Source organism: Crassostrea angulata, chromosome 7, assembly GCF_025612915.1.
Source record: "Crassostrea angulata isolate pt1a10 chromosome 7, ASM2561291v2, whole genome shotgun sequence".
NCBI classification, from domain to species: Eukaryota; Metazoa; Mollusca; class Bivalvia; order Ostreida; family Ostreidae; genus Magallana; species Magallana angulata.
In genome coordinates, this window is record NC_069117.1 from 29151784 (window position 1) to 29162945 (window position 11162).

General features: G+C 34.3%; 1 pseudogene; it reads right to left on the reverse strand.

The window, feature by feature from the left end:
• Positions 1–988: 988 nt before the first annotated feature.
• LOC128155297 (uncharacterized) lies at positions 989–2953 on the reverse strand (annotated as a pseudogene).
• Positions 2954–11162: the final 8209 nt, after the last annotated feature.

Consider the following 11162-nt stretch of genomic DNA (forward strand, 5'->3'; position numbering starts at 1 on the left):
ACCCAAATGTAAAGCCATTCACTAACAATTTTAATTCATCTGCCTCATAACCTAATAGTTCATTGTGAAGTCTTAACGGGTTTACTGGAGTTGGAAGAACCAGCGCCATTCCTGGTTGATGTGATAGATTTGGATGACATGTTTCTACACTGAAATCGGGGTTGGGGTCCACTACAGGCTTGGCAAGTATGGGCGAATCGACAGGGTAGGGAGTTACATTTTTGCCCATTGTTATAATTGTAGCACTGTTTTGCCCGAAAGGGCTGCTGTTTTCCATTATAAGCTTGGAATTGGGTAGGAGACTTTAAACCCATAGAGGCTACCTTAAGTCGCAACTCTGTTACTACTCTCTCCCACGGCAGGAGGGATGTCTCTCTTATTTTCCTAAATGACTCATCAAACATTCTCCAGGGTTGGTCCCCATGAAGCTTGTGAATCTCCCTAATTGTAAACATGTATTTTAACAGATTGCATGCCTCATGGGGAAATTTCTGTAAGTAAATTGTACTGAATACCAGAAAAGCATCTGTCCATTGATGGATTGTAATAGGTGTTTTATGTGAAGCCGCTTGTTGTAGCTCAATTTTCCCCGCTTGTACCACAATTGAAAGGGGTTCATCTCCTGAGGTCGGCAATACATTTTTTAAGTCAACAAATTCATTGTTCCAAATTTTAAGTTTCAGTTTGGAGGAAACTGATGCTCCTAGAGGCACACAATCTGATAAGTGAATTTGAGGACTACTAAAGCATGCAAAACTACTACCCGTACTCTGAGATAAATTGCCTGCGGGCTCACCTGTGAACACATTATCCAGTAATGTTCCCAGTGCAGAGGCAGGAATTGTGGCAGCCGCAGAGGCAGGAATTGTGGCAGCGGCCGGTATAGCTTCCCCAACTACTGGTGCAGTATCCTCAACAGAATTCACCATTGGAGGTTGCCCAACACTTTCACCGATGTTTTGTTTCTCACTAGCAGCTTTTTGTTGGTTTACAATTTCTGTTGCCAGAAGTTCATAATCAAGATTTGATAGCACATTGACAGTGTCAGTCTCCGCCTGTTTTCGGGTTCTTTTTTGCCCTTTTTTCCCATTATGTACTTCAGTTGGTGGTGTTGGTGGTGGTACTCCTCCCGTTGCCACATCATCTCTCCTGGCTCTCTTTTTGGGTGGCATAATGGCTAAATATATAATAAGAATAATAAGTATGAATCCTATCCTTTCACATATATGATTAGCCTAACCCATAAGCATTTTTTCATAATAACTTTTGCATTAACAGATGATTTCAACCATGTACTTGGTATTTTGACCTGATAGTTAAGCGAATACTAACACAGATTTTGATATACATGTACATGTTAACATAAAATTCATAATAATAGGAACATGTCCCACTGACCATATGGGTAACACAGACCCAATGTTCCTTCATCATTATTAGTACATGTAGATCCAAACATTCATGTAACTAAATAGTCCCAACAGGATTTTAATTACATGTTAACATTAAATTCATAATTGTAAGGAACATGTTCCACTGACCATATGGGTAACACAGACCCAATGTTCCTTCATCATTATTAGTACATGTATATTCAAACATTATGTAACTAAATAGTCCCAACATGACTTTAATTACATAACATTATTAACATTAAATTCATAATTGTAAGGAACATGTCCCACTGACCATATGGGTAACACAGACCCAATGTTCCTTCATCATTATTAGTACATGTTTATTCAAACATTATGTAACTAAATAGTCCCAACATGACTTTAATTACATAACATTATTAACATTAAATTCATAATTGTAAGGAACATGTCCCACTGACCATATGGGTAACACAGACCCAATGTTCCTTCATCATTATTAGTACATGTAGATCCAAACATTCATGTAACTAAATAGTCTCAACATGATTTTTAATTACATGTTAACATTAAATTCATAATTGGAAGGAAACATGTCCCACTGGCCATATGGGTAACACAGACCCAATAGGCCTATTCCTTCATCATTCTTTAGTATGCAAACTCACCAAACATAAAATTTATCAGTTCCAGCCAAAACGCTTAGTTCAAAATGAAAGGTAAAACTTGAACTGATACTCATCAACATGAAAAAATCACGCATTTAAATTTCAGGGAGTTAAGACATAAACTGCCCCTACACTGTCTTAATTCAAACAAATAAAATGTAAATATATATAAATTTGGATATATATAATCACATATCATTGAATATCATTATTCTAGAGTGGTAGCACATAAGATCTAAAATCATATTGGCCTCAAAACTTTTGAGTGCAGGATCACCGCATTCCTAATGCTGCGGCGAAACTTCCTCATGGGCTGGTCCTCGGCAGGGGTACACAGCAGATGGACACCATCCGGGCCAAAACCCCCGATGTCCCCAGAAATAAATTCCACCAATGGGCTCAGCAAAACGTTTCAAATGTTCATTAGTCTGAACCACAAAGACGTTAAAATTTTGGCATGATGCAAACTGCATTCGGCGAATTAACTGGCCTATTATCACTAATTTTTCTCCAACACCATCTCTTAAATACTGTCCAACAGATATAATATCCCTAGCTAATTTCTCACTGTTTGTACTTTCACAGATATCATTTTCACCAATCTGTAAAAACACCACATCAGAAACTGAGTCAAATGCAGAATCTCCGCCCTGAAGACCCGCTTGCTTAATCTCAAACCGCCTTTTCCTCTAAATGATACTTTAAACACTTTAGGGTCCAAATTCAGATTGTCTGTTTCTGTCTGCATACAATAATCTCTTAATCTACTGATGTAAGAATGTCCAATCACGCACACATTTAAAATACTCATTGTTTACATATTGTACCCCAACCGGAACCAGCAGAAATAATCATGCGATATCGCATACAACAAAAAACTAGAAACTGCGTTTCAAAAACCTACTGTATCAAAACATTACTCATAGATGAAGACAGAATGACCCTACTCTCACTGGTCAGATACTGACCGCATCAAACCACGTGACCGTATCGCTTAATTTGATTGGCTATTAAATTAAATTTGGGGAGAATTACACCATGGAATTTTTAGCAATTACATAATAAGTCATTGGGAGGTTTTTAGACTAGGAATTTGGGCTAAAAATAGACATGGACAGTGACCACTGCAGGGAAATTACATAATATGGCCAACGACCTCTACAAGGCCTTGGAAAGAAATGCAACTTATCTAATCAAACATAAACATGAAAAATACAATAAATCAGCAAATAAAATTATAGCATTCAACACATAAATACAATTATTAACATAATTGTTGTTTTATATCAACACCTCAGTACGTATCGCGATTCTATCCTTACATTATGTCAACATTTTATTACATGATATCAATGCGTTTTTACATTTTATCAACACCTTAATACATGGTGTTAACTCATCCTTTCATTATGTCAACACTTTATCACTTTATGTCAAAATTACATTACTTGATACGAAAATGTCTTGACTTTTTGTCGAAACTTTATTACGTGATGTAAATAAGTCTGTACATTAGGCAAATTCTCTATTCCGTGATGTATACGCTCTATTACTTTAAGTCGAAACATCATTCCGTTATACAAACACGAAATCCTTGGTCTTTGTATATTTGTCATGTTTTAAATACAAAATTTACTATATAGACACGGTACGCCGATTTACCCAAATGGACCCAGAAAAACCCCAACAGTAGATACTAGTAAGAAGCAGTGATTTAATAATATATATAGGCCTATATATAGGTCTTCTGAAAGCTGTAAAAGACTTAGTTGCTGACAATTTAATTTCTCGAGAGTGAATGAACATTTACGTAATTAAACATTGAATTTATAGTTTAGATAGACCTAAGTTATAAGAATAAGACTTAAAATCCAAGTTTTCTCGTGCTCATCGGCCCTTGAATATTTAAAATGAAATGGATATAAAATCTAAAAATAACCCCTTCATTGGTTTTTTTTTTTGGGGGGGGGGGTGGTTAAAATTTTATTTTTGATTTATACTTTTTTTACTTCAATAATATTCAAATTACGTTCGTTACTACACACTCAGTCATTTAGCAGTCAGGGTTCTTTATCGTTCCAAAGCCTGTATGTCGTGGCGCAGACACCCAGTGCATATTTAATTTTCTAAAATTTAGTCTCAAAGTATTTAGTAGTTAAAATAAAGTAGTTAGTAGTTAAAAGTAAACGTTGCTATTGCTATCTTAAATTAAGGATACTGACCCTAACTACACATGTAGGTATGGCCGTTCTGCTACAAAATTATTATGCTATGAAAATGATTTTTTTCTTATTGCTGCAGAAGGGGTGGGAATGGTGTTTGTGGAGGGGGTACGCTACGTTCCTCTGAATAAATTTTCTCCTTTTCATCCAAGAGGGCACTTGATAACTTATATGAAATAAAATCTACAAATAAATTACAAGAGATCTTTAACCCCTTTAAAGACCTTCTCCATCTTGATATAGATGTTTTTATGAAATGTTTGTTTTAGGTAATTGTTCAGACAGAGGGTATAAATCAGAAATATGTCATAATAAAAACGCACACAAATAAGAGAGGGGAACTGTATTCGCCGATTTCAGAATTATTATAAAGAAAGGCAAACACTTTTGGTAGAATCGGTACTGTCTTCAGGGTTTGCCCCATACATGTAACTTACTATTTTTTTTATTAAATGAAATAATTCGACAGAATGAGTGTTGGTTTTTTGTAAACAGTTCAATGTATGATCATGTTACATATATTTTCGTTGTAAGTATAGAATAGGCGTGAAAATAGGCTGAGAAGGAAATTTACGCCCATTCCGTTCTGTTCCGTTGAATACCAATATCTACAGGGGTAATAATATATTGCGGAACGGAACGGAACCAGAATCTTAAAAATAAGTCAAGTACTGCTGACATTGTAATTAAAACTAATCGTAAAGATGTTATGCTTGGGAATGCGTTTCGTTTGTTTAAAGCTCTAACTAATATAGAATATTCTTTTGCTAGCTTAAAATAGTTAGTAAGTTCTGCCGTGAAAATACTGTAATCTGTTAATATTAGAGTAGTAAGTAATAGAATTATGTATATTTTTCTTTAAACAGCGAATTTAAGCAATAAAATTAAAGATCAATCTTATTATGAAATGTAATTAATAAAAACAAAATTACTCATTTTTTTAATTTCTATTTTGCCATTGGATGACCCTTTACTGGTTCCGTTCTGTTCCGTTCCACAAAGTTTCAATAACTCCTGGATACATTTGGGTAAGCTTGCCGTTTCTTTGTAAATAAAAAGGCCGAGGGTATCCGTGTTCGCATAACGAAATGATGTTTCACCTTAAAGTAATGGAGCATGTACATCATGAAATAGAGAACTGACCTACAGCGAAGACTTATTCACATCACGTTATTAAGTTAAGACATAACGTCATAAACTTATGACATCAAGTTATAAAGGTTTGACATAATAAAACGATATATTTACACCATGTAATAAAGTGTTGATAAAATGTAAAAATGCATTGATATCATGTAATAAAATGTTGACATAATGTAAGAATAGAATCGCGATACGTACTGCAGTGTTGATATAATGTAAGGATATATTGATAGCATGTAATAAAATGTTGACATAATGTAAGGATACATTTGCCCCATGTAATACAGTGTCGAAATAATGTCATGATGAATTGACCTTTGGTTGTACAATGTTGGCATAACGTAAGGATGATTTTACATAACAACATAAAAAGTTGACATAATGTAAAGACATGTTTACTTCACCTAACGTGCTTTTGACACCACGTAATAACGATTTGACCAAATGTAAAGATATATTCACACCATGTAATGGACTTTGACCTAATGTAATGATAATTTGACATAATGTACCTATAGTTTTATGCTATAAGGCAGCCATGGCGTTCCATACCTAACACAGGGGCCATGAATTTCACAATTTTGGTAGAGGGCTTCATGGATATCATAACCATGCATTCGGTTTTTTTTCCTCACATGTGTGGGAGTGAAGAAGATTTTTAAAAATTTAGCTTTTTTTTTGCATATTTGGCCCCGCCCCTGGCATTCCAGGTCTGGGGGTGGTCGACCCATTAATTTCACGCTTTCGATTCTTCTTACCACAGTGATGCTTTACACCAAAAAATGGTAACATTTGGTCTTGTAGTTTGAAGTTAAAAATGTAAAATTGTTAACGCACAAAGCACGACGCACACCGCACGATGACGGACGAAGACCAATTGCAATAGGCCACCTGAGTGACTCAGGTGACCTAAAAAGTAAAGAAGGCTGGATGGACAACAAATTAACCATCAGATATATCTAGAATTGTAAGAAATGGTATGTTCAGCTATTAACTATTGTTTAGTAAAGAAAAAACCCTTAAGCTTTTCCTTTTAATTACGTTTTTTCCCTATATTTTTCTTATAGAGTTCCTCTTCTAAAGCAGATCAATACAGTATATTAATGGTCAACACCGTCGAGACCTCGTAATTGGAAAGCTAAAAGGCTTTTTTTAGATATCGTACGAAAACGATATAGTTGCCACTCAAATAGAATGACAGACAGACAGATGATCGGACAGGCTGAAGGACACGCAGGCTCTTAAGTAATACTCACACTTCCTTACATGTAAAAGCGTGGGGAAAACCCAAAAACACACTCAACTTGATTCTTTAAGAAATTAACCAAATTTCACCACTAGATTTGTTTTAATGACAGGAAACGAGTATGTTTTGCTAACACTTAAAATCATTGCCGCGATGTATTTATCTTTACACGAAGAAGTACATTTCAACAAGTCATTAAGTTTATAAAATTGTCACATGTTTTATTCTATGATGCATCATTTATGTATTTTTGACACAATGAGCAAAGTACATGTTCATATACTGTATACAGGGTTATTTTCGTCCCGTGTTATTTTTCAATTGCAAACGGTTTCAGCTCGTCTTAAATTCACCCAAGCAATGTTGTGTTTAAAGAGAAATAATTTGGAACGTTGAAATTTGCCCAGTTTTAAATTCGCCCACTGACAACGAGGGCGAATGGGGCGAAAATAAAACGGGGACGAATATTTCCCTGTGTACATTAAGAAATTTTCAGAATTCGTGATCTCGCGATCGCACTCGTGCACTGACACTTATTTTCATATCAGATCATCAGGAGACAAATCAAAACATGGTTTACAAAAAATACAATTTAGAAACAATAATAGAATATCACTATGGTTAGCAATGGAGAAATATAACTTGATTAAGGATCAACACGCAAACATCCTGCCCGTTCAACTACTAGTAGTCCAAAGAATGGTATGCCTATTACGCATAGTTTTACAGATTTTATCAACACTTATTTAAAAGAATGAGAGACTTGTGTTAGTGACCTTTTTTCACACACAATCTTCAAATTTAACAATGATTTATAGAATTTACATGCACTAGTTCATCAGTAGATATTTAGATTTATTTATTTAAGAGAAAGAGAGAGAAAACTCCAAAGGGCTGAAATTGATTAGATAGATAGATAAATAAAAGTAGATATATACATGTAAATATGAATGTTGATTTGACAAGATTTGTTATTATTTCTACCCCCTTCTAGTGGCGGCAATTTCGTGCAATTGCTTATAGACCGATTGGTATAATTATCAAGCCAACCCCAGATAGACTTTGTAGTATTCAGCATCCGACAAGTGATCCTGTTAATTTATGGTTAGCGAATTCATCGGGCATCAACATGATACCAGGGGCCCGTTTCTCAAAAAGGCCTACGTCCAGGCGTAAGCTTAGTCCGGACTAAATCAGGGACTAAACCTCAAAACCAGACTAAGTTGCGTTTCACAAAAAGGCGGAAACTTAGTCGGGACTAAATTTGGGTTTAAATCTACGCCTGCTAATGGGTAGGCGTATGTCCTCAGTCTGTGCACAAAAATGGCGAGTGTTTTGTTTTTAAGGCAAAATAAACAGAGAATTTTAATTTTTGGTTTGTTATACGTCTTATTAAGGTAAAATTCACCATTTATTGAAATATTTGTACATGTACGTATAACTTTAAAAAATACCTATTGTTCGATAACTGTTCCTATTTTTAAATAGATTAAGATTAAATCAATTTGATAATTAATGGGTTTACCTTATTAAACACATATAATATACATTACTTCTCGTTAATGAAATCTATATTTTAAGTATGAAGAATTAAAGATGGGTATACCCCGATAGATGATATAAACACAATAATTAAAAAGATGCTGTACTTTTAAATTAAACATGTATTCCCCAACTAGATAGATGTATACATAAGTATGAATAGATTATTGATTTTTAAATCAATACTCAGTAAGCATAGACTGGAATTTAATGATCCTAATCAAATTTGAACCTATGAAACGAAACTGATTTCAAAATATTGAGAATACTCCTTTGAATAGGAGCAATTCAAAACGTTTACAGTTGTAATTTGTCCTGGTGTGTTGTTGTATATTCTTTACCTACCTAGTACATGTATACTACTTACAACTTTACAACACGTATACATTCTCATTTTCATTTTTTTACTCCTAGTATCTTAACAAAACCGTATGAAAGCTACATGTATTTTGAATGTTTATGAACTCGCATTTAGATACATGTACAATCAATTTTTGTTAAAATATTACTTAAAATATGTTTTAGAAGCGTGCAGAGTGTGTATCAATTGTAGATCTATTGACATGCGTTTGTCGAGGTTCTTGAAGATTCTAAAATTTCACATGCACACCTTGAATTTTCGGAGCTCAAATTAATTCATTTATTTTATTAATTCTAGGATTAAGTGTTCCATTTCCTTCATATTAAACGTCGATTGTAATCGTTTTTAAATAGGTATGGTTTACATGTACTATGGATGATCTTCGTGCATATGCATATGTGTTGTTTATTTGTACTCATTTAACTGAATTGGTATTTAATTACTTGAATTCATGATAGTTTTGTTTCATCATATTTTTAAAGATGTATGTATATCAAGGGATGTTTTTTTTTATTTCGAAGTTGTCGACTTGCAATACAAAAGCGTTGTTTTAGCATTTTACAGCAGTGTGCATTATTTACAAATTTAACTAGCGTGCATTTGTCATACTTGTTTTTAATCAAGATACTGTACACAGAGTTATTTTCGTCCCGTGTAATTTCCGCCCTTCTAACAGTTGCAAACAGTTTCGCTCTGTCATGAATTCGCCCAGTCACAGTTGTTACTTAAAAAATTCACCCGCTGACAACGAGGGTGAAATGATTGGAAATTAAACGGGGGCGAATAATCCCCTGTATGCAGTATATATTACTTTCACCCCCCCCCCCCCCCCCGGAAAAAAACCAAAACAAAACAATCAATCGATTAAACCAAAAAACAGGAAAGGGAGTTGGGGAGACCCCGGCCACAAATGTTGATAATTTCTGTCTTGTTAATTGTTGACAATATCTTTCAAAACTATTATCATTTGATCGCAGAAAATCAAGAATCGTTTCCATGTCACTGTCTACATTCTTTCATTATTGGAACAGAGGATGGAACTTTTCTTCCTTTTGTAGACATGGACAAGGTTTATGTAATGTTCGTTATACAGTAGATATTTTCTATTTCAGTTGGTTGCTGTTTATAACCTATGGACATATTATTTTCTATAAATAATATAGTGATAGGGTAAAAAAGAATCAAGCCTTATCCCAGCATCTGAAAGTGTCTAAATATCTGCATGAAGCATACTTATCATTCTGCAGATGTATGCGGGTATATCTACTGTACCCTGTCCCTGTATTCTATAAATATTTGAAGTTTACACGAACATTGGAGTTAATTTCTATGTATTGTTTCGTTCAATTAATATGTACGATTGTGCCTCAACATCATCTACAATGCATTGAATCATATATTTGGTTTCTGAATCCTCTTATATATGCCTTTTTCATATCAACTGTTTTCTCTAAAATTTCATTATGTTAAGAAGTGTATAGGCATTTGTTCTACTTTCATAAATACACACTGTTATGAGCGACTTGAACTATGCACAGTGGTATAGAAAAGCATGCGTACTTTCGGGACATGTACTATATAATATATGAATTGGACAATTGATCCACCACATATAATCATAGCCTCAAAGCAAAACAAAATAGGATATGCGCATGCTTAGTACTCAGCGGAGATGTCTAAGTTCTTCTAAATTTAAACCCTAACTTACGCCTCTTTCAGAAACACAACTTAGACCCGACTAAATATTGGCGTAAGTTCGTTAGTCGGACTAACTTAGGCCCAGATTTACGCCTCTTTGAGAAACGGGCCCCTGGGGCCCGTTTCTCAAAAAGGCCTACGTCCAGGCGTAAGCTTAGTCCGGACTAAATCAGGGACTAAACCTCAAAACCAGACTAAGCTGCGTTTCACAAAAAGGCGGAAACTTAGTCGGGACTAAATTTGGGTTTAAATCTACGCCTGCTAATGGGTGGGCGTAGGTCCTTAGGCTGTGCACAAAAATGGCGAGTGTTTTGTTTCTAAGGCAAAACATACAGAGAATTTTATATTTTGGTTTGTTTTATGTGTCATTAAAGAAAATATTCACATTCATTTAAATACTTGTACATGTACGTATAACTTTAAAAAATACCTATTGTTCGATAACTGTTTCTATTTCTAAATAAATTAAGATTAAATCAATTTGATAAATAATGGGCTCACCTTATTAAAAGTATGTTATATACATTACTACTCGTAATGAAATTTACCTAAAGTGTGAAGAATTGGTATACCCCGATAAATGATATAAACACAATAATTAAAAAGATGCTTGATTTTTAAATTAAATATGTATTCCCCAACAAGATAGATGTACATGTATATAAGTACGAATAGATTATTGATTTTTTTAATCAATACTCAGTAAGCATGAACTAGAATTTAATGTTTCTAATCAAATATGAACCTGTGAAACGAAACTGATTTCAAAATTATGAATAGGAGCAACACAAAACGTTTACATTTGTAATTTCTCCTTGTGTGTGGTTGTTTGTTCTTTACCTATACATGTATTACTGAAAACTTTACAACACGTATGCATTCTCATTTTCATTTTTTTACCCCTAG